The following is a 20,971-nucleotide window of genomic DNA, read 5'->3' on the forward strand; positions in this document are numbered from 1 at the left end:
CCAACCAGGAGTTGATTAACCTAGCGAATTTCATTAACCCACCCCCCCTCCCCCTTATTTGGCCACGAGCTAATTAACCTGGGGGACCTTCTTTCCCCTCCCCCACTGTCCCCTTGGGCAATCTCCCTTGCTCTTAAAAAACCTTAGCCTTTATCTTACTAGTCAGAGAAAAGCTGGTTCATTTTAAACTGCACCATAATTGAATATTTGGCTCCCTCTTTGTATATTCTATTTTTTGTGTGTGTGAGGCAATTGGGGTTAAGTGACTTGCCCAGGGTCACAGAGCTGGTAAGTGCCAAGTGTCTGAGGCTGGATTTGAACTCAGGTCCTCCTGACTCCAGGGCTGGTGCTCTATCCACTGTGCCACCTGGTTGCCTGCCCCCCACCCCTTGTATATTCTAATTGGCATATTTTGGGACAGCATATTGTCCTGATTTAAACTATTGGCCTGCTCAATACTTATTAATAATATCACTGGTTTCCTCCTCACAAACACAGTAAAAATATATTTGGAACAATGGTATGGGAGAGTTTATCTTTCCCACTGAGCACATATTCATTACAACTAAATTCGAACTTTACTATACTACTATAATCATAGGTCAAATGGCTATAAATTTTATTTTGTTATTGTCATTATTGCAATGTGGTATTTTTTCCAAAAAAGCTGTAAAGAGCGGAAGGGGTATGACCATAGTAGACCACGTGTTCAGAGGGATACCAGAACAGCTCCCTCTAGTGGAGATGACCTGAGTTCAGAAACAGATTTAGACCACTTTTTAAAATCAGATCAACAGAAACTGCTCCTCCTGCAGGATGTTACAGACCATACCTGCAGAGGAGCACAGCATAAAACATATAGCCCATTCAGTCCAAAGGATCTGAGTGTATGGAAGAAACTTATACCTTGGTTTCATCAGAATTCAAAGTCAGTAATTTCACAGTTAAGGTCTATATTTAATACACATCAACCCATTTGGGCTGATGTCACTTGTCTTATGGAAATTATACTATCCCCAAGTGAAATTGTAGATATTGTCATAGCAGGAAATTCCTTAGTAGCTTCAGGTGAAGCTTCCACAGAATGGGCTCTCCAGGAGTCAAACTGGGATTATAACAATCCACAGCAATTCTAAGAATTTAAAAAAAAAAAAACTAGGGAAAGGCTACTAAAAGGAATGGAATCTTGTTCTAAGAAATCTGACAACTGGCAAAAAATTTTAAAACTCGCTCAGGAGCCTAACAAACAACCTAATAAATGTTATGATAGATTTTGTGAAGCTGCTAGGCAATTTACAAGACCGGACCCACTAGAATGAAAAGACTCCTATATTGTGTGTAACACATTTGTATATCAATCCTTGACAGAAATCCGTAAGTATTTTATGACGCAGTGTCAAGGCTGGAAAGATATAGCTGTAGAAAGGCTTAAAGAAATTGCCACCTATATCGTTGAGGCAAATGAAGACAATACAGCTAAGCAAAGCATTCTGGCACCAGCACTTTCAGGTCAGGCATTTAAAGGTCAGTACAAAACCCCTAAGGTGTGTCAGTACTATGAAAAACAAGGATGCTCATTGAGAGAATGTAAAATCAGAAAGCAAGAACTCAGGTGGGCAGTAACTGAGGATCTGGAATATTTTTTTAGGAGAAACCAGAATAATTATGGAAACTTTTACCAAATAATTACAGGCCTTATTACAACCAGAATCAGTATAAAGGTAGACCCTATCAGGGAGGTACAGAAGGACAGAATCAGAATCGGGGTAACTCTAGAATCCCTCAGAGGGAAACACAGGACTGATGGTGTCCAGGGGAGGAGTGGAAAATAAATACAGAAAGCTTTACTTTTCTAGATCCTGAATTTTTGAACCCCCTTGTATCAATCTATTCACCTCCCCAGAGTAACGAACCCCATGTGACCCTCAAAGGTGGGGATACATATTATGATTGTCTGTTAGATACAGGAGCCTCTAAATCAGTCTTAGTGCATAAACCAGACCCTGGATGCAATGCTATTGGATCTTTAAATGTGGTAGGAGTCTCAGGTAAGGCCCAAAGAGTGGCAGAATACCCTTGCATGGTATCTATGGGGCCTTTAACTGTAGAACATTCATTTTTTTTTTTTTTTTTTAGGCATTGGGGGTTAAGTGACTTGCCCGGGGTCACACAGCTAGTAAGTGTCAAGTGTCTGAGGCCGGATTTGAACTCAGGTACTCCTGAATCCAGGGCAGGTGCTTTAACCACTGTGCCATCTAGCTGCCCCTAGAACATTCATTTTTACTTATGCCCGATGCCCCTGTAAATTTATTAGGTCGTGATCTCCTTTGTAAACTTAGAGCAACCATATCTTGTGCTCCAGATGGGGCTCTCTGCGGTTGCCAGAGGATACTGTTCATTTATTGCCAATTTTGACTGCAGATACTCAAGGAGCAGTAGGGGATACATCCAAAATCCCCTCTGACATTCCTGAGTCTCTATGGGCCTCATCCTCTACTGAAGTGGGGTTCCTTAAATCTGCTATGCCTGTTACTATTAAAGTTAAAGGGGGACCACCTCCATCCATTCCACAGTATCCATTGTCTAAAGAAGCTATAGAAGGGATCACCCTTATAATTGAGGCTCTGAAAAGTCAGGGTATTATTGTCCCATGCCATCATTCTCCATGCAATAATCCCATTTTGCCAGTTAGAAAACCCAAGCCTGGCTCAGATGGCAAACCTGTTTATCATTTTGTACAAGATCTTAGAGCAATTAACAATTATGTTATTCCTAGACATGCTATAGTCTGTAATTCTGCCACCAGTTTCTTCAATCCCATGTGAGGCTACATGATTCACAGTGGTAGACCTCTGCTCTGCCTTTTTCTCTAAAACAGTGCATGAGGACTTTCTAGTATTTATTTGCTTTTACCTGGAAAAATACACAGTGGACTTGGACTAGATTCCCACAGGGATTTGTAGACAGTCCTACATTATTTTCTCAAATTTTACAATAGGACCTGGCCTCTATTACTTTTAAAGCTTCCACTTTAGTGCAGTATGTTGATGATTTACTTTTAGCCTCCCCTGATGCTAACACCTGTCAGGAAGACAGCCACCATTTATTATTAGAACTATACAAGAGAGGCCACAAGGTCTCTAAGTCAAAGGTGCAATGGTGCTTACCTCAGGTAGAATATTTGGGCTTCATTCTGGCTGCTGGAACTCACTCTGTCTCTTCTAAGCGAGTCCAGGCTATTCAATAACTTGCTGCTCCCTCTACTAAGAAGCAGTTTAGAGTGAGCTCCTGAACTCATGACACGATCGGTCCAAAAACATCCAAATAACGCCATAGGAAAATGCCCTGAGCAGCAAAACTCACAGAAGAATGTGTTGAATTCATCTTCTAACCAAGAACAGCTTGGAGGGTCAGAAGGAGGGAGCTGCTGTGCTGATACAGGAGTCGGGCCCAACCCCACAGTCACCCTGACACAGATCCAGTCTCAGGAAGTCCTCACCAGGGAAGGAGACCCCCAGAGCCTCTGAATCAGCTGAAGCACCAGTGTCATCTGGAACTAAGCACACAGTCTGGTGAGTGGGCTGAGCCCTGGGCAGGGGGGAGACTACAGGAGTCTATGCTGGTACTAGGGCTGAACTTGGATTTTACACCCCTGCTGAGAACCAGGAGGTAGGCTTGAGTAGCAGAGACCCAGGTGGGGGAGGGGCACAAGGTCGGAGCTAACAACCACAACATACAAAGCTGGTTGATTAGCAAGTTGGTCTGGGGTCATCTAGGACCAGGGAACAGGCCGGGCGAGGGAAGAACCTGATTCTCCTTAAATCATACCACCTGGGACTTCTTAAGCTTGGGATACTGCAGCCTGGAAACAGTGCCCCACTTTAAGGAGCTAAAAGTCTAGTAAAAGAAAGGCAAGATGGGGCAGTTAGGTGGCCTAGTGGATAGAGCACTGGCCCTGGAGTCAGGAGTACCTGAGTTCAAATCCGGCCTCAGACATTTAATACTTACTAGCTGTGTGACCCTGGGCAAGTCACTTAACCCCAATTGCCTCACTCAAAAAAAATAATAAATTAAATAAATAAAAGGCAAGGTGAGCCGACAGAGAAAGGGGAGGACCATAGAAAGTTTCTTCAGTAAGAAGGAAGACCAAGGGGCACCCTCAGAAGAAGATGTCAACATCAGAGTCCCTATATCTAAAGCTTCCAAGAAAAATATGAATTGGTCTCAGGCCATAGAGGTGCTCAAAAGGGACTTTGAAGATAAAATTAGAGAGGTAGAGGAAAAAATGGAAAGAGAAATGAGGGTAATGCAGGAAAGACGTGAGAAAAAAGTCAACAGCTTGAAAAGTCAAATGGAAAAGGAGGTACAAAAGCTCTCTGATGAAAATAATTGCCTAAGAATTAGGATTGAACAAATGGAAGCCAGTGACTTTATGAGAAACTAAGACACAATAAAACAAAGCCAAATGAATAAAAAAATAGAAGGCAATGTGAAATATCTTCTGGGAAAAACTACCGACCTGGAAAATAGGTCCAGGAGAGATAATTTGAAAATTATTGGACTACCTGAAAACCATGGTCAAGGAAAGAGCTTAGACACCATCTTCCAAGATATTATCAGAGAAAATTGCCCTGAAATTCTAGAAGAAGCTAAAATAGAAATGGAAAGAATCCACCAATCACCTCCAGAAAGAGATCCCAAAAAGAAAACTCCTAGGAATATTATAGCCAAATTCCAGAGCTCTCAGGGCAAGGAGAAAATATTGCAAGCTGCCAAAAAGAAAGAATTCAAGTACTGTGGAGCCCCAGTCAGGACAGCACAAGATCTAGCAGCTTCTACATTAAAGGACCAGAGGGCATGGAATATGATATTCCAAAGGGCAAAGGAAATGGGATTACAACCAAGAATCACCTACCCAGCAAAACTCAGCATTATCTTTCAGCAGAAAAAATGGGACTTTAATGAAAAAGAAGACTTTCAGATATTTGTGATGAAAAGACCTGAACTAAATGGCAAATTTGACTTTCAAATACAAGACCCTAGAGAACAATAAAAAAATTGGAGCTGGAGGACATACCTGGCATCATACAGTGGGTGACTGTCTTGTGTCTGAGGCCAGGTTTTGGGTGGGATCCCCCTGGGTCCAGGGGTCATGATTTGTCCACTGTATCACTTAGCTAGATGATAACATCTTTAGGGTTAAATTAAGGGGTGAAGGGAATTCACTGGGGGAGGGGGAAGGGCAGAAGCGAAATCCTACATGAAAGTAACAGGAAAAGGCTTATGGAGTGGGGGAAGAGATGGGAGAGGAGCAGGGCAGTAAATGAACTTTACAGAAAAGGCTCAAAGATCTTAAACTCATCAGAGCTGCCTCAAGGAGGGACTAACAGACACACCCAACTGGGTGGAGTAATCTATTTAATCTGGGCAGTAAATGAGCCTAACAGCCATCAAAATTGGCTCAAAGACCTCAATCTCATTAGAATTGGCTCTAGGAGGGAATAATGTACACACTCAATTGGGTGGAGTAATCTCCATAACCCTGCAGGAAAATAGGAGGGGAAGGGGATAAAGAGAGAGGGGCAAAAGAAGGAAGGGCAGAGTGGGGGAGGGGACAGACAGAAGCAAATCCTTTTTGAAGAGTGATAGGATGAAAGAAGATGGATAATAGAATAAATATCATGGGGAAGGGAATAAGTTAACAATAGTAATCATGAAAAAGAGAAAAGGGGGAAAAATTGTACAAAAAATATTCATAGCAACTCTTGGTGGAGGCTAAGAATTGAGAATCAAGGGAATGTCCATCAATTGAGGAATGATGGAAAAAGCTGTGCTATATAATTGTAGTGGAATGGTCTTGTGCTACAGGAAATGACAAACAGGATGATCCCCAAAAAACCTTGAAAGACTAATGAACATCGATGTATAGTGAAGTGAGCAGAGCTGAGAGGACATTATGCATAGTGACTGCAGTATTGTTCAATGAGAAATTGTGAATGACTTAACTACTCTCAGCAGTGTAATGATCCAAGACAATCCCAAGGAACTAATGAAGAAGCTTACTATGCACCCCTATAGAAAGAACTGATAAAAAGAACACTTGTGGATTGTACATATATAACCTGGTTGTGATCTTGTGGAGGGGAGAGGAAAGGGAGGGAGGGAGAAAAATTTGGAACTCTAAATCTTATGAAAATGAATGTTGAAAACTACCCTTACATGTAAATGGAAAATAAAATAAATGTTTGTTGCAAAAAAAAAAAAAAAACAAGAAGCAGTTAAGGGCCATTCTGGGAGCAGCTGGTTATTACAGACAATGGATACCCTCTTTAGGTGAAATTACTAAGCCTCTTATACCTCTAACCAAAAATTCTGTCCCAGAACCTTTACAGCTGGATTCCCAGCATCTCTCAGCTATAACAGAATTGAAGCAGGCATTGTTATCAGCACCTGCACTATGACTCCCGGATTACAGTAAGTCTTTTATTCTTTTTGTGCATGAACAGAAGGGAATGGCTTCTGGGGTCCTGACTCAATCATTAGGTCCTGTCCAGTGTCCAATAGCTTATTATTCCAGCCAAATAGATTCTGTGGCCTCTGCGGTGCCACCCTGCCCCAGGGCAGTGGCAGCTACAGCCCTTTTTTAAGGGCTAAAATTCTAGCTAGTCTGTCTAAAATATCTAATGGGTGGTCGCCAATAAATTATAAGCTTTAGCAAGAGTTAGGCTTTTAAGCATTTATTAAGGAGAATAAGAATTTAGTAAAGAGAGAGAAAGGCCTACATTCATCTATCTATTAAAAGGAAAGCATATTTCTAGCTCCCTTCTCCGCCAGAGTCCCCAGGAAAGAGCGCGAGACCGAGCGCCAGTCTCTTCCTTCTTCCTCCCACTAGCCTGCGTCACTTCCTGATGCCAAAGAAAAGACTCCTGGTCTTGCCCTCGAAGACCTTCACTTCATGGGCGGAACTCTTCTACAGTAAGTCTCCAGCAGGTGGCGCCATTCCAATCGTTACAGTTCCCCGCTTTGTTTCCTCAAGAAACAGGACGTTTCCTTGATGAAACAGTAAAAAATAACAGAATATAATAACCTATGCTAACAATATGTTAATAACAATATAGAAAAGGGAGAGAAAAGTTTTGTCCAGAGGGGTGATTTTTTGTCCTCATGAACCAACGCTTTGACATTGGTCTTGCAAAGGGAGGGCCTCTGCAGAGAATACATGTTACAGATGGTGTATATTGTAACAGAAAGAGAAAAAGAAAAACAACAACAACAAAACAAAACAAAACTGTTCATTTAAGGTCTCTGAAAGTCTTTTCTCAGATGTCCTCTAGGTGTAGTCGTGGAATGGAAGTCTTTTCAGGGGTTGATGTGTGGATGCTGGTAATCAGCCAGGAAAATTTCCTACAAAATTGAGCTTAACACAACTTTAAAATAGCTTTATCAATAATCAAATCAAACAATGAAAGTTCTCAGAAACATGTCTAAGGGAATTCAGAATCTTAGTTGTTACACATGAAACATAATAAAACAAAAATTGAAACATTCTTTAAAATTAATATTAATATAGTCCCCCCTTATGGAGGGTAATTGAGAAGACAATTGCTGCGATATTAATTTCTAAAAATAATTTTTATCTTTGTTTCATCACTTTTTGCATCATCTGCCTAATTATCCTCATGCCATTATGAGAAATTTAAAAATCTAATATAATTGGTAACAGGTGTCAAGGCCAAATTCAACACTGTATTTATCATGACACCTGAGATAATTATGGGGGTTACCATAAAAGAACAGAAATGATGGGATATGAGCATTCCCACACTTGAGCAATATGTACTGCCCATGCAGTATGCCAGGCTTAAAACAGGTGGGTGGAATATATGTCCATGCCACCAAACATATTGGAGGAAACTGAGTCAGACTTAATCAGATGCATGGGATTCAGATGTCCATGGCATCAGGCATATAGGAGGGGGCATAGAAGCCAGGTGTAGAAGTGAGATGGGTGGGATCAAAACTTCCAGCCATCTGTACAGTATTGTGGGGAAAAATTAAATAAAATATTAAACCAAGAGAATCCAACCTCAACATTTGTCAAAAGCCATTCCCTCAGCCATACCTTGACTTCATGCATGTTTCCCCTCATGTGACAGTTCAGTCTCTGTTCTTGCATGTATTCCTCTTGTGACTGGATGGCATCTTGGCCAACTGGCATCTGATAACTCAGAATAAAGGCAATTAATGTCTTAAATGATAAGTTCCCATAATCCAAGTCTCATATGGATTTAAAAATTGAGGATAATAAATGATTGCAAAAAATGTGAATACATCTTGACTCAGAACACAATATATAATTATGCAACAATTTCAAATAATACCTTTTTTTTACTTAGTATACAATTACTTTTGTGAAAAATCAGAACATATTTAAATACAAGTTAAAGCACAACACAATCCTAAAGAAAACTTTTTTTTTAAATAAAGAAAACTTTTACAAATATTCCCCTCTTTCTTTTTATTTTTTTTTGAACATGCTTATCAAAAATAACACTTCTGGAATCAATTTACACTTGCCATGGCAACCAATTTGCCAGGGAAATGCTTTAAAGAGTTTGATCAAATAATCAGTTGAGAAAAAAAAATAACAAAAACAAACAATTCAGAAAATGGGAGCACAATACTCCTAGAATTAACATTGTATTATGAAATCAAAACCACATTTCAAAATTAGATAGATGAATGAATAGAAGAAAATACACGTGGAATAATAAAAGACAATGAAATTCAAACTAGGGAAATCTAAATGAATATGAACTTAATATTAATAAGAGTCTTATAAAACATAAACTTGATCACATGACTATAAAAAGCTTTTACAAATATTCTCCTTGTTTTAAAAACTAAGTATAAGACACAATCTCAAATGCATGAAAATCTCTATGAAAATAGACCCATACCATTAATTTCAAAATGTAGGTGTAATAGCATAGAAATCCTATGTAACCTCTGAACTGATACTATTACTCTGAGTGAATTTAGAACACTTTTGATTCTGATATCTAAAATCCTCAATATTCATATCAATACCTTGCTGCTTACTTCTACATTTCTGTAAAATATATACCCTTCCATGGCAAAAGAAGCAGAGTCTTGAACTATGTTGATGATTGTCATTCTTATTCAGCTTGAGTTTTTCTTCTTTAACCCCTCTATATTGTCTGTCAGTCTTTTCACCATACAAATGCTTTATAAGGTTACTAATTAAAGACAAAAGCAGGTTAGCAAAATTATGAAGAAAACGAGCATATCTGGAATTTAAAGGGCTTTTTAAGGTTGTCTCAGAAGCACAGCCAGGCTGGGGAAGGGCTGAACCTGAAGCTGCAAATGTAGGTAGAGAAAGTTGAGCATGGGCATCAGATCTCTGGACTTCCCAGGCAGGGGAAGCAATGGGCTTGGCCATGGGAGGAGTAGAGGGTGGGGTCTGGAGAGGAGGGGAGGGACCATCGAAATTTGAATCGGACTTGATTTTGAACTCAGGCCTGGATTCCTCTTTGCCTCTTAGCTCTAGGGGATTAAAAGCTTCTAGAGGGTGGGTCGTTGCCTCCAGGCATGCAAAATTAGAGCAACAATTAGTGTTAGAACTGGGAAAAGCTGCAGGAATCTCTTCAGGTTTCTCTGAAAAAGCATGGTTGGGAGAGGGGGAGATATTTCCTTGTGTGAATACATTGCTGGCTCTTCTAACAAAAATAAAAATAAAAATAGAAAATCCACAAAAACAAAGCATTAACATGATCTTATCTCCCATTTGTCTGGTTAAACAGACTAAAATCAAAAATAGGGTAATTAGGGAGTTTAAAAGGTCCATTTGAAAAAATTTAAAGGGAAAACACAGCCAGTACACCAGTACTTAGCAGTTAAAGGGAGAGGGAGGGGAAATTTCTTACCCAACCAGAAGATCAGAAGACTGAGGTTTAGCTTTCCTCTTTGTGGTCAGCCATCTGTTAAGGGCTAAAATTCTAGCTAGTCTGTCTAAAATATCTAATGAGTGGTTGCCAATAAATTATAAGCTTTAGCAAGAGTTAGACTTTTAAGCATTTATTAAGGAGAATAAGAATTTGGTAAAGAGAGAGAAAGGCCTACATTCATTTATCTATTAAAGGGAAAGTACGTTTCTAGCTCCCTTCTCTGCCAGAGTCCCCAGGAAAGAGCCCGAGACAGAGTGCTAGTCTCTTCTCTCTTCCTCCCACTCGCCAACATCACTTCCTCACACCAAAGAAAAGACTCCTGGTCTTGCCCTCAAAGACCTTTGCTTCTTGGGCGGACCTCTTCTACAGTAAGTCTCCAGCAGGTGGCGTCATTCCAATCCTTACACCTTTTGGTAGAAAAAGCCTATGATTTGGTCCTAGGTAATAGTCAAATTCTTCCCTTACCCCCACCTCGGCCAGCCATTCAACCTGACTGCACGCTCAGTTCTAGAGGATGCCAGTGCTGCTGCTGATTCAGAGGCTCTGGAGCAAATTTCTTGGGTGGGTGTCTGGTGTGTGGGCTCGACTGTGTGGTTAGGCTTTACTCATGGCCCAGGATGGCCCCCTTAAATCTATAGCTGGAGAAGACTCTCAGCCCATATTTTTGTGTGCTTTTCTGCTCCAAGGGTTCTTTTATTGCTATTTTGGGGGTGATTGTATCAGGAGCTCTGTGTGTTTAATGTCATTCCTCCACCAGCTTGGCTCTGCCCCCAACTCTGTCTTCTAGAAAGGGTTATTGAACCTTATTGCTTGATTTATAAGACAATGAACATACTGAGTCTCACTGATGTTTTATTTCCTTTTGATACATTGTTTATCATTTCAAGTACCTGTTATTGTCATTGTACTAGATAGAGAATTCATAGACAAGATGGTGTGGTTTACTTGCTTAATGAAGATTCTGTAATAATGTTTAATAATATCAGCCATTTACATTCATTTATCATTTGTATGTCATTGTGACTATGTATACTCTGGGTATGGTTTGGGATTATATATTTATATATATGTATATATATGTGTGTGTGTGTGTGTGTGTATATATATTTCAAGTATGTCCTTAGTTTTGCAGTGTAGCACACATTTTTATCATCATATTATCTTTGGTGAAATTAATATGAGATTTATAGAAACTTACCATTTCAATGACTAATTGCTCTTACAATGAGCTTGGTGGAGATGGTTCAACTCCACAATGCAGGCCCTGGAGAGAATATATGTACAAGAGGAGGAGAGACAGGTACACATAAGATACCCTGATGGAAGCTGAGAGAACAGCCAAATACATTCACAAAGTCCATAGTTTGCTTACGAGAGCGGCTGTGTAGAGCACAATTGCTGGACATAGTACAGTTTCTTCCTCTCTCACTCCAAAAATTGTCTGGTGTCATGTTAGCCCTAACACATACACCTGGTTTAACTTAACTTGGCTTTTTCACTCAGTCTGGTGGCATGGTCAGAATCCATCCACCTGAGGCTTAGCATAATTATTAGATGTGTACGCACCATGAGATGTGGTATGGAAACTTTTCCATAACATTTCCAGGTGTCATCACGGAAACTTTACTAAATTTGGCCTTGATTCAGACATATAGTGGTAAAAAGTGTTAGTAATGTCATAACTGTCTCAATTTTTTATTGTGTATGGATATGAGTATCCTCCAAAGGGGGGGACTCCAATATGCTGTATATATCAAGTTTAAATTTGTTTTGTATATTTTGAAGTACTTTCACTGTTTCTTGAAGAACTTTCATTATTTAATTTGAACATTTTTGGACAATGCTATGCTAAAGATTAATGAAAATCCAGCAGTTCCAGAGACAGCCAGAATCCAGACCAGAGTACAGTTCCCCTGATGACATCTCAACCCTCCTTTGAAGACAAGATTTTAAGGAATTTAAATGGACATTCTTGTTTTTTTGTTTTTCCTTCTGTTACTATATACATCATCTGTAATATGTATTTTCTCTTTCCTATATTGTTATTAGTATATTGTTTGTTAGCATTGGTTATGATATTCTGGTTTTTAAAATTTATTTATTGTTTATTGTTTATTATTTATTGTTCCATCAAGGAAAATACCCCATGTTTCTTGACCAAACAAAGGGGGGAATGTAAAGAATTAATTGTTTTTTGAAGTTTTTATGACCCCATCTTTTGGCTAGAATTTAAAAAACCCCAGAGTGTGTACAGGCCTGGGGCTTAGGTGCAGCACCTCCACACATGGCACGGTGCTCCACCCACTGGTTGTAGCCATCGCCATGGCGCTGGCACGTCATGTCATCACCACTCACTGACACCTACATGGGCCTGGCAAAATTATAATGACTGGAAGCCCAGTGAGGGTAGTCATGTGACTGTCAGTCAGGGCTGCCAGCCAATTGGCTTGGGGCTGTGTGTGGTCTGTCTGGGGTCTGTTGGGAAGAAGAAGGGAGGAGATTCACCATTCTAGCTTGAAGCTGGAAGGTGACAGGATGCAGCCTTGTGTGTTCTCAGCTGATTCCTGGGCGGTGGTGTTTAGTCACGTTGTATCATTTCCCTTCCCCCATTTTATTTCTTTTTCCCTAATTCTACTGATCCTGTTTGTGTTTTTTAGGTTCGTTCTTGTTAATAAATCCTGTTCTGTTTTGAGGGAGGCCGTTGGTCTCCTTCCTTGCCCCAGTATTGCAGCAAGCCGAATAGCTAACACTCCCCAATTAAAAATTGGTCCCTACACTATCCTTTGGGAAAACTCTGGAAGAAAATGAAGAAAGGTGCTGAAAGTGTTGGATCAGCCAGAAGAAAATGTCCTGAGACTTTCAATGAACTCGAGCTGTGCAGAGACTCTATTATGAATTGGACCTCATGTATCACAGTCAGGAGAGAACACATGCCCAGTGTAGACAAAAGTGACCTTGACTTGAATCTGTCCAAAGATCCTTTGAGACCCTAGGACTTCCTTCCCATTGGGTGGTTACTCTTCATCATTGGTTAATGTAAAGTTGCTCTCTACCTATCAATCCCATGTGAGGCTACATGCTTCACAGTGGTAGATCTCTGCTCTGCCATTTTCTCTATACCAGTGCATGAGGACTTCCAGTATTTATTTGCCTTTACCTGGAAAAATACACAGTGGACCTGGACTAGACACCCACAGGGATTTGTAGACAGTCCTACATTATTTTCTCAAATTTTACAACAGCACCTGGCCTCTATTTAGTGTAGTATGTTGATGATTTACTTTTAGCCTCCCTTGATGCTGACACCTGTCAGGAAGACAGCCACCATTTATTATCAGAAGTATAAAAGAGAGGCCACAAGATCTTTAAGTCGAAGATGCAAAGATGCTTACCTCAGGTAGAATATTTGGGCTTCATTCTGGCTGCTGGAACTCGCTCTGTCTCTTCTAAGTGAGTCCAGGTCCAGGATGGAGCTGATTGAGAAGAGGTGACAGAGAAGTCTCTATCCTGGCTGCTCCAGCTGTTTCCTGTTGGCTCTCACAAGGGGCAGTCTGGTTTGTCTAAGGTGCCCCCTTGGACACCTGCCACTGAGGCCATGAACACAAACACAATCATTGGGAAGGAAAGGGGTATCACAGGCACTGGAGAGGAAGCATGGACATCGATCCTGACCTCAGCTGCCGACAGTGTCTGGGCCATGTTTGCACCCCTGTGAGTAAGGAGTCACCCCTCCAAAAGGCCTTGGCAATTAGGCCTCAGGGAGGCTGAGTCCCACAGAGTCCAAACCCCTCCCCCAAGTCTGAGACATCGGGCCAGACGTCAACCAAGCCCTAGGAAGCCGGAGAGGCCCCAGCACCCAGAAAGATTCATACATGAATTAGTGTAAGATTATCCAAGCATAGGTCTAGTTGAAATGACTTCCAGTTCACCCTTATGTGACAGGAATTTCACAACCTCCAAATTATCTTTACTGTGACTCATGTGAGATTTAAAATTGGATATATGAGCATTAAACTCCCCCTTTAACTTTTCCCTTCTATATCTCCCAGACCACTAAGAAATAGAAGCCTCTGAGCTTTAATCAGTGAGGATTAGCTTTTGTTTGGGAATTCATTAGACAACAAAAAGGTGATACCGATTAGGGAAATAGGAAAGTAGAAATACAAATGAATAATCTTAGATCTAAGCTTAGTCTATATTCCATTATAAAACTTGCTGAATCCCAAACTACCTGCTAGGCCGAGAATGAGAACCAGCACCGAACACCAAAAGCGTGTGCCGTCACTGCTAAGCTGAAACGCCAGAGCGAGCGAGCGAGAGAGAGAGAGAGAGAGAGAGAGAGAAAGGCCTACTTTCATCTATTAAAGGGAGAGAGCAATTCTAGCTCCACTCTCCACCAGAGTCCCCAGGAAAGAGCGAGAGTCAGAGTGCCCGGCTCCCCCTTCTTCCTCCCACCAGCAAACATCACTTCCTGACGCCACAGAAAAGACTTATGGTCTTGCCATCAGAGACGTTCACCTCATGGCAGGGCTTTTCTACAGTCAGTCTCCAGCAGGTGGCGTCATTCCAATTGTTACACTTGACTCTCATCCAGTGTATGTTTATGTCAAGAGGAGCCTGAGAAGGAGAAGGATAACAACCTTGATGGACCCTGGTGTAGAAATATTTTGACTTACTGGCCTAAATGGGGGGGGGGTGCTAATCTGATTGGAGGACTAATCTGGGGACTTTTGACTGTTTGACTATCTGACAGCTATTAATTTAATATGGGCCGTTCATAAAGTTCCACCACACTGCCCCACTCCCAAAATTGATAAGCAAAAGATTAAGAAGATTCTTCCATTTTTTTTTTGTTTTGGTTGTTTTTTTTTAGTGAGGCAATTGGGGTTAAGTGACTTGCCCAGGTTCACACAGCCAGTAAGTGTTAAGTGTCTGAGGCTGGATTTGAACTCAGGTCCTCCTGACTCCAGGGCCAGTGTTCTATCCACTGCACTACCTAGCTGCCCCAGCCTCTTCCATTTTAACAGCAGAGGGTTTATTTATGAGATACAATTTAAAATTTAAAATTCAGGGGGAAAATAAAAAGAATATAGGGAAATAAAATGTACACCTTGACTGTGTTCCTATGCATCTCTTTCCACCTGCTGTGCCTGGAACTTTTTTAGCTTCCTCCTGCATACCAATGGAAGTTCTTTTAGTGTTCTCCTAGTGCTCCAGTGTCCCTGTTTGCTTAATCTTTGCTTTCTCCAACCTGTGCCCTGTGCTGACCACTTCTGTGCTCTCTGCCGCCCCACCCCCAGTTTCTCTAACCTCCTGTACAGTCTCCTCTTTATGTAGCCTCAGTTTCCTTAGCGTCCTTGTAGCCCCTTTCTGTCTGTTCCTTTCCAACCTCTTAACCTTCCAGCCTCTCCCTTCCACCTAGCTCTTTTTTTTGTTTTGTTTTGTGAGGCAATTGGGGTTAAGTGACTTGCCCAGGGTCACACAGCTAGTAAGTGTTAAGTGTCTGAGGCCGGATTTGAACTCATGTACTCCTGACTCCAGGACCGGTGCTCTATCCACTGTACTACCTAGCTGCCCCCACCTAGCTCTTAATCTCCTGTGTCCTTCTCTGTCCCCCTAATCTCCAGTGTCACCTCCCTTTATATATGTTGTTTCTCACCCCTCAAATCTCGGGTTCTCTGCGCCCCCCCCACACACCAAGCTAATCCGCCGGCCCTAGCACTGCTGCCAGGGGGGAGGGAACACTTGAGCGTCCCATGCATACCACACCCAGGGCTCCAGGGGCCCGTGCCCCCTGCTGTGCACCCAGGGACCTCTGCACAGGCTACTCCAGAGGCCAGCCTGCATGAGCCCGGGATCTCTTAGATAGATCTGCCCAGGGTGGAGGGATCTGGGGCTTTTCCCCACAGCTGTCTGACCTGGCATCTCAGCCCAAAGGTAGGGTCCCCAAATCAAAATAAATTTCCACACTGGCCAGGCCCTCCAGGCTGCACCTGATTAAACTGTCCTTGAGTTCCCCAAACTAGCCATTCCTGGGAAGCAACATCCATTCTTCTGGGGTCCTGGCAGGGTCGGCCCCTCCTGGGATTCTATGTAAGCACGGACATTATTCCAATATTCTTGGCAGTGAGCCTTCTTTGTCCTCAGACTTTTTTAGCTTGGCCCTTCCCCAGCGTAGCTGAGTTTCACCGAAGGGGTGGACGCATTGCCTGGGACCTTCCCAGTCAGGACTGGGGAGGCTGAGAATTGGGACACCCCAGCTCGAAAAAATCCAGATGTTGGTACTCTCCTGACTTGGTGATGTTTTTATTTTCTGTTTCTTTTGGGAACCTTACCCCTGGGTCAGATATGATACCCCGGACCCTCCTGATCCAGACTCAAATGCTGTGAATAGGATTTCCTCAGCCAGTAAATTGAGAGTTGTTTCTTTCCCGATTCAGATATATATATATATACAAACACAGACACACACACACACATATATATGTACATATACACACACCTATATACATACACATATGTACACACTCATATATACACATGTACACGCACACACACACACACACACACACACATATATATATATATATATATATATATATATTTGCAGGATTTGCTTTATGTGTGATGATACTAACCTGTATTGGATATTTTCTTTATAAAATTGATCTGCTTTTACCTTTCCTTTAATTATTATATTCTATTAAAAATCATTTTAATCTCTATTTGAGAGCGTGTCATTTTGTAGGAGCAAATCAAAACCAAACTTCCTTAACTACACACACCCTCTGGAACCTGGGTCATAGTGGCAGGGCCTTCTACTTACCAATATCAACTGAGAGTCCACATTTACGGGCTCTGTCCCCATCTGTCCCACAAAAAACTTGAGGGCAATTAAGAGTCAAGTACATTCTTGGTAAACTCCTCCTCTCCAGGCAGTTTTTTTGGGTTGGAGATGGAGGGTTAGACCTGGGATCAGGAAGAACTGACTTCCAAACTACCCTCAGGTAATGGATAGCTCTGGGACCTTGGCCAAACCACTTAGCTAGCCTCCCTTAGGCACTTCCTTTTTTTTTTTTTTTTGAGGACAAAGGGGATAATATCCATAAATGATTTTGCAAACTATATCTCAACATATATGCTATTTGTTATTCTAATTTTTTTTACTACAGTGATGATGATGATGCCCCAAAGATGGATGTGTGTGTGTGTGTGTGTGTGTGTGTGTGTGTGTGTGTGTGTGTGTAGAAAACGAGGGAATGAAACAAAATCTTAACTTGCTGCCTGGGCAGATATTTGGGGAGCCCCTCTTTGTGCGATCATTTATGGGCTTGTTATAGGCTCTCCAGTTTACATGGCAGAGTTGGGGAAGTGTCTTTTCAGCTCCATTGGATGATATCGTCACCAGCTCTATGCAAATGATTCTCAGATCCCTCTGTCTAGCACTGACCTCTCTCCCAACTTCCAGTCTCCCATATCCAACAGTCTATTGGTCATCTCAAAATCAGTGTCCTATAAACATCTTAAACTCAACATGTCCAAAACTGAGCTCATTCTCTTTCTCTCCAAAACCCTCCCCTCTTCAAGCTGTGCTAACCTCTGAGTATACAAAGGAAAGGAAATGACAATCCCTGCTTTCAAGGAGCTTACAGTCTAAAGGGGGACACAAAATAAAAGCAACTATGGCAGACGGTGTACACAGGATAAATTGGAAATAATTAATGGAGGTCAGGTGCTAGAACTAAGAAGGATTGGGAAAGGCTTCCTGTAGGGAAGTATATTAACTGGGAGTTGAAGGAAGCCAGGGCAGCAGACAAGGGAAAGTTGAGCATTGCAGGCATGGAGGACAGCCAGTGGAAATTCTATGAGGTGGGAGATGCAGAGTCTGGGGGGGAGGAGCAGCCTCCGTTGGTCCTGCCTCCCCTCAGCTCTCTAGGCCTGCTGCTCTCTGTGACTCAGCTCCTCCCCAGCTGTCCTCTCTGGGACTTTCTCACCTCCCCCATCTTCTTTCACTCACTGAGACCTGGCTCCTCTCACTGACAAAGCTTCTCTGGCCTCCCTTTCCAGCCTGGCTGCACTGTCCCTCTTACCCCTTTGCTCAATGGTCCTGGTGTGGGACAGTGTGAGGGAGGAGCTCTGTTCTTTTTTGTCTGTTAGTTCTTTGTTTCACTTGGGAGATAGTTACTCCCTTAGGAGTTTCAAGGGTAGGAATGATGACCTACTGAGGTACTAGGCACCAGAGGCCATGCCTAGCTTTATAGCCAGACAAGCAGCAAAGACCAACTACAGAATGTCCACAGTGGTTCCTGACTGGGGAGCAGGGCCAGACACTTAAATAGGCACATCATTCTGGATTTTGGAGGAGACTTACCGAGCCTCTCACAGGTGGAGCCTTCATCAGCTGAGCAGGCTGCCCAGTGGTTACCACCACTGCCCCTGCCTTTACATTTCCCCTAAGCACTGCTTTGGCTGTATCTCATAGAATTTGGCACGTTGTCTCATTATTGTCATTCTCTTGGATAAAGTTATTGATTGTTTCTATGATTCGTTGTTTGACCAACTCATTTTTTAGAATGAAATTATTTAGTTTCCGATTGATTTTCAGTCTACCTTTCCATGGCTCTTTATTACATGTAATTTTTATTGCATCATGATCTGAGAAGGGTGCATTTACTATTTCTGCCTTTCTACATTTGACGATGATGTTTTTGTGCCCTAATACATGGTTAATTTTTGAAAATGTGCCATGTACTGATGAGAAAAAGGTATATTCCTTTCTATCTCCATTCAATTTTCTCCAGACATCTATCATGTCTAACTTTTCTAGTATTCTATTCACCTCTTTCACTTCTTCCTTATTGATTTTGTGGCTAGATTTATCAAATTCTGAGAGGGAAAGATTCAGATCCCCCACCAGTATAGTATTACTGTCTATTTCCTCTTGTAACTCATTTAACTTCTCTAATAATTTGGATGCTATACCACTTGGTGCATACATGTTTAATATTGATATCACTTCATTATCTATAGTACATTTTAGCAAGATGTAGTTTCCTTCCTTATCTCTTTTAATCAGATCTATTTTTTCTTTGCTTTCTCTGAGATAAGGATTGCTGCCCCTGCTTTTTTTACTTTAGCTGATGCATAATATATTCTGCTCCAGCCTTTTACCTTTACTCTGTGTGTATCTCTCTGCTTCAAATGTGTTTCTTGTAAACAGCATATTGTAGGATTCTGGTTTTTAATCCACTCTGCAATTCGCTTGCATTTTATGGGAGAGTTCATCCCATTCACATTCACAGTTAAAATTATTAACTGTTCATTTCCCTCCATCTTCTTTTCCCCTTTGTACTCTTTTCCCCTTCTTTCCCCCTATTCCACTTAACCAGTGTTTTGCTTCTGACCACTGCCTCCCTCAATCTGCCTTCCCTTTTATCAGCTGCCCTTCTTTTTCTTGCCCCTTCCCCCCCCATTTGTGCCCTCCCTTCTATCAATACCACCTTTTCCCCCCCTTCCCTTTTGTTTCATTACAGAGTAAGATAAGTTTCTTTATACAAATGGGAGTGTATTTTATTCCCTCCCTGAACCAAGTCTGATGAGAGTAAGATTGCAACAATGCCCCCCTCCCTTCTTTCCCTCTGTTGTAATGGGTTCTTTTTGTGCCTCTTCCTATGATATAATTAACCCCATTTCACCTCCCCCTTCCTCTCCTCCCCCTAGTCTTCTTTTATTCTGTCCCTTAAGTTTCTTTATATCATGAAATCAAAGTTGATTTAATAACAAAACCTTTACAGAGATACAGATCTCAAGAGTTAAAAGTATTATCCTCCCTTATATGGATTCAAGCAGGTTAACGTCATTGAACAACCCTTTTCTCCCCCTAGTTTACCTCTTTATATTTCTCTAGAATCTTGTATTTGGAGATCAAATTTTCTGTTCATTTCTGGTCTTTTTCTTAGGAAGCCTTGGAAGTCCCCTAATTCAGTGACTGTCCATCTTTTCCTCTGAAAGAGAATTCTCAGTTTTGCTGGATAGTTGATCCTGGGCTGTAATCCAAGCTCCTTTGCCTTCCTGTATATCATATTCCAAGCCCTGTGATCCTTTTATGTTGAAGCTGCCAGGTCCTGTGCAATCCTGACTGTGGCTCCATGGTATTTAAATGGTTTCTTTCTGGCTGCTTGGAGTATTTTCTCCTTCACCTGATAATTCTGAAGTTTGGCTACTATATTCCTTGAAGTGTTCCTTTTGGGTTCTCTTTCAGGAGGTGTTCAGTGGATTCTTTCAATGATGATTTTATCCTCTAATTCTACAATTTCATGGCAGTTCTCCTTAATAATTTCCTGGAATATGGTATCTAGACTCTTTTCTTGATCATGGCTTTCAGGTAGTCCAATAATTCTCAGATTATCTCTCCTGGACCTATTTTCCAGGTCAGTTATTTTTCCAATTAGGTATTTCACATTTTCTTCTATTTTTTCAGTCTTTTGATTCTGTTCATCAAATTCTTGTTGTCTCATGGAGTTATCCACTTCCATTTGCTCATTTTTAATTTTTAAGGCCTTATTTTCCACAGTAAGCTTTTCCACTTCTTTTTCTGTTTGGCTAATTTTTTTCTCTCATTTGGCCAATTGTATTTTTTAAGGAATTGTTTTCTTCAGTCATTTTTTGTGCTTCTTTTTGCAGTGTAGCTCTCATTTCTCTTATTTCTTTTTCCATTTTGCTTCTACCTCTCTTATTTGTTTTTTAAAAGCCTTTTTGAGCTTTTCAAATAAGGCTTTTTGGTCTTGAGACAAGATCATCTTCCCTCTTGAGTCTTCACTTGTGGGTGTTTTGACAAACTCATCTGCATTTGAGTTTTGGTCTTCCCTTTCACCATAGAAGTTGTTGATGATAAGGGTCCTTTTTTGTTTCTTGCTCATGTTGTAGGCTATTTTTAAACTTATCAAGTTGAAGTCTGCTCCTGGGGCACAGGGTTCACAGTTGCAAGCTTCTTACTGCTCTTG

At 41.3% G+C, this 20,971-nt stretch overlaps 1 protein-coding gene across 2 annotated transcripts in view; it reads left to right on the forward strand.

The window, feature by feature from the left end:
• Positions 1-20,971, forward strand: part of LOC122733853 (immunoglobulin lambda-1 light chain-like) — a 773,472-nt gene that overhangs the window by 44,799 nt on the left and 707,702 nt on the right. The gene's annotated exons all lie outside the window — the stretch shown is intronic.

This window comes from Dromiciops gliroides, chromosome 1 (genome assembly GCF_019393635.1).
Source record: "Dromiciops gliroides isolate mDroGli1 chromosome 1, mDroGli1.pri, whole genome shotgun sequence".
In the NCBI taxonomy this organism is placed as follows: Eukaryota; Metazoa; Chordata; class Mammalia; order Microbiotheria; family Microbiotheriidae; genus Dromiciops; species Dromiciops gliroides.